Consider the following 4,405-nt stretch of genomic DNA (forward strand, 5'->3'; position numbering starts at 1 on the left):
CAATTGTCCCGGTGGCAATTGCCACGGCCAGAATTGTTTCTGACCTTGCTGAGAAAATTGATGTTGAGAAGGTCAGCCCTGACAAAGAGCTTGTGTTCGCTGGGAGCCCCTTGGGACAATTAGAGCCGGTTGATGAAGTGGAGAGGCCTGACTCTCCTGGCAACAACAATATTTCTCCCACTCTTTCTTGGGCAGACCAGGCAGAGCAAGAAGATGAAATGTGGCACACTGTGACGTCAATTAAAGCACGCAAAGGCGAAAAACATGAGGCAGAGAAATCATGGGTGAAACGGGCCATCAAACCCCCTATTCGTTTTGAATGATAGTTCTGTTCTGGAACTGTAGGGGGCTCCTCAACCCTAACACTCAGAGGTACCTTTCTGATTTATGTAGGCAACATAAACCTGATCTTCTTTGTTTAGCAGAACCAATGGTTGATTTTGAGGCAATTCGTCCTTCATTTTGGGCCAACATTGGCATGAGACTGATCTCTGTTAATCTGCGTGATAAACCAACTCTTTGGATTCTTCAAAGGATTGCTATGACTGATGCAATCTCTGTAATTCTTCAGCATGAACAGTTTGTGGTTTTGCAACAGGATGTGCAGGGCATTAAACATTATTATGGAATTGTGTATGGCAGTATTTGGGCAAACAGACGTGTTGACCTCTTTTTGACTCTAAATGCTCTCAAATTGAATTTGCAAGGTAGATGGTTGTTAATTGGGGACTTCAATGCAATCCTTGGGGCTCATGAGAAAACAGGACGACCTCTGGCTACGAGACCTTGTCGTGACTTCAGGAATTTTGTGGATGATGGGGATTGGCTGGATATTCCCTCTACTGGTTGTTTCTTCACTTGGTGTAATGGGAGAACTGGTGAGGCACGTGTTAATTCTCGGCTTGACAGGGCTTTAGTTTCGGCTGATTTTGCAAAAACTTGGAATTCATGCTGTGTGGGGTTGACGCGTCATCACTCGGACCACTACCCCCTTCTGTTCAAATTTTCGACTACTTCTGGTAGGATTTCTCGGTTCAGATTTCAAAAAATATGGGTTAGTAATCTTGAGCTTTATGGGATAATAAAAAATCATTGGGATGGCCCTGCCCCTGCTCTTCTGCCGGCTCCTTTGTTGTGTCATAAGTTACGTGGTCTGAGGACTATTTTGAGAAATTGGAATATTAATATTTTTGGTAACTTCAATGCTAACATTGATGAGGCGCGCAGCTCCCTTGCAGATATTCAGCAGACTATTCAATCTGCTGGATGGTCATTGAATCTTCAGGAACATGAGTTGGCCGCTCATGAGAAGTTGGACCTTCACTTGCTTCAGCAAGAAACATATTTGAAAGAAAAAAGCCGAGTGCGGTGGCTTGCTGAGGGTGACCGTAATACAAGCTACTTTCAACGTGTCTCTGCAATGCGACAATCGTATATGGAAATTTCTGCCTTAACAATTGATGGGGTTTCTCACACTGACCCAAATATTATTTCTAATCATATTATCTCTTACTATGATAACCTGTTCGCCAGCACAGGTGGGAATCCGGTGGATTTGTCTCTGGTTTCTGATATGGTTCCTCGGGTTGTGACGGATTTTGAGAACACTTCTTTAACTGTCTACCCTGATGAGGATTGCATCCATCATACGGTTTTTTCCATGGATCCTTCTAGCTCTCCTGGCCCTAACGGCTTCACCGGTCATTTCTTTCAGTCCTATTGGAGCATTGTGGGTAGTGACGTGTGTAAAATGGTTCAGTGGTTCTTTCAGCATGGGAAAATCTCTGGTGGGGTGAATTCAAGCTTGATGGCACTTATCCCCAAAGTCCCTGGTGCCTCGACAATTGAATAGTATAGGCCGATTGTTATGAGCAATTTCACATTCAAAATCATCTCAAAGATCTTAGCTGATAGGCTTGCCATTATTGCTAGCCGAATTGTTACAGAGAATCAATTTGGATTCATAAAAGGGCGCCAAATCCATCAGTGCATTGCAATCGCTTCTGAAGGTGTCAATCTCTTGAATAAAAAATGTTTTGGTGGTAACATGTGCCTGAAGGTGGACATTAGGAAAGCCTTTGATACGTTAAACTGGCAATTTCTGCTTGAAGTTCTTAAGTCGTTTGGTTTTTCCTCTCAATTCATTGATTGGATTCATACGATACTCTCTTCGGCTCGTATCTCGATTCTCACTGCTAATGGATCTGCTGGGTATTTCTCTTGCTCTCGAGGAGTAAGACAAGGAGATCCTCTTTCTCCTCTTCTATTTGGTTTAGCGGAGGATTTCCTTAGCCATTTTATCAATGCTCACACCCTGCGTGGGTCGCTGTCTCCGATGGGTTATTCTACTTCTTCTGTAATGCCTTCGCACTTGTTTTATGCAGATGATATTTTAGTTTTCTACAGAGGAAGCATCTCGAACATACATGCTCTCATGGATATTTTTGATTTATATGGCTCTCTATCTGGACAATTAGTGAATTGGCAAAAGTCTGAGATTTTCTTCGGGGATTCGATCTTACTCAGACGTCGGAACAGATTGGCGGGTCTAATTGGAATCAAAATTGGATCTCTCCCGTTTAATTACTTGAGCGTTCCTCTTTTTCAAGGGATCCCAAGAGCTAAATACCTTGCGGCGACTGCGGATAGAATTATTCTCTCTTTCTCGCGCTGGGCGGGGACGTCTCTCTCTATGGCTGGTAGGCTGACACTTGTTAATTCAGTTATCACTAGCTCTCTGATCCACACCTTTATGGTTTACAAATGGCCAGTGAGTTTGCTAAATAGACTCAATAGACACATGAGGAATTTCATTTGGACGGGTTCAGTTTTGTCCAAAAAGCTTATTACTGTTCCCTGGAAGGTTTGCTTAAAGTCCTTAAAGGAAGGAGGGTTGGGTATTAAACACCTCTCGACCCTTAACTTGGCTATGAGTGGTAAATTGGCGTGGGGCTTTCTTTCCTCTAATTCTTTATGCTTTAATTTGTTGAGGATGCGGTTTCTAAACAGGGCTGGTATGCCAAAGTTTCGGTTGCAGCGATCGTCTGTTTGGTGGTCTATCAAGGCCGCCTATCTCAAGTTACGGGAGAATTGTTTTTTTGTCATTTGGATCATCTTCTGAGTTGTCATTCTGGAATTCGAAATGGATTTTGCCTCCCCTGGCTGAACAGCTTGGGATTTCTATGTCAGACCGTTTGAAGCTCACTGATAGAATCTCAGATTTTTATGAAAATGGCAACTGGCAGGATTTTCCGATGCTGGCTAGTCCGTTGCACCAACGCATCCGGAATATGCATGGAAATGGCTCTGAATATGATTTATGTTTTTGGAGACCTGCGAGCAATGGCCTCTTCATGGTAAAGTTATTCTATCACTGGCTACGTGCTCCTCCGACTTTGCCTTTGGTTTTTCAGTCAATTTGGAAACCTTTTATTCGGCCGTCGCACTCCATGGTTTGCTGGCGTGCATACTGGGGCGTTTTACCAACTCATGATGCGCTCCGTGCTAGAGGTCTGCCACTAATATCTCGTTGTCCGGTCTGTTTAATGGCTTATGAGACGAGTGACCATTTGCTTGTTCATTGCCCCTTTGCTTCCCAAACCTGGTTCAGCATATCGGTTTTATTTGGTAGAATACTTGTACTTGATTCTTCTCTACAGACCCTCTTACAACACGCCTTCTCACACAAGTTCAGTTCGCAAGTCCTTTCCCTCTGGCAGGTCGCGCTTGTCAACGCTGTTTGGTTGATCTGGTCTGTAAGAAATGCTGCTATTTTTGAGAGCAAACCACCAAACATTCATGAGGCATTACACTGTCTTTGGTCTGCAATTCGTAGCTCTGATAGAATCAGCAACGGATCGGTTTGGAATTCTGTTGTGGAGTTATCTATTCTCCACAATCTCGGGTTAAACGCTCGTCATCATAGGGCCCCTCGAATCATTGAAGTTAGATGGCAGCCCCCTCCGTCTGATTGGATTAAAGCTAACACTGATGCCTCCGTGATCTCGGGTAGAGCTGGTTGCGGTGTGGTTTTTCGAAATAGTCAGGGGCATCCCCTTGGGTCATTTGCCTTCCCCCTTGATTGTGCTTTGGTACACATGGCGGAATTGCAAGCCGCTATTTTTGCAGTTTCAATTGCGAGGTCACGTGGATGGACTCGTCTCTAGATTGAAAGTGACTCGACTTACGTTATTCGAATTTTCCGTACCCGTGCGCAGATCATTCCCTGGACAATGCGTGTGGATTGGTTAAATTGTTTAGATTCAATGACACATATTCAGGTGGTTGTCTCTCATGTGTTCCGTGAGGGAAATCAAGTGGCGGACGCTCTTGCTAATTACGGACGTCTGGCCTCAGATTTACAAATGTGGAATACCCTTCCAGACTTCTGCTCCCTTCTTGCTAG

This window comes from Euphorbia lathyris, chromosome 8 (genome assembly GCF_963576675.1).
Source record: "Euphorbia lathyris chromosome 8, ddEupLath1.1, whole genome shotgun sequence".
Classification (NCBI taxonomy): domain Eukaryota; kingdom Viridiplantae; phylum Streptophyta; class Magnoliopsida; order Malpighiales; family Euphorbiaceae; genus Euphorbia; species Euphorbia lathyris.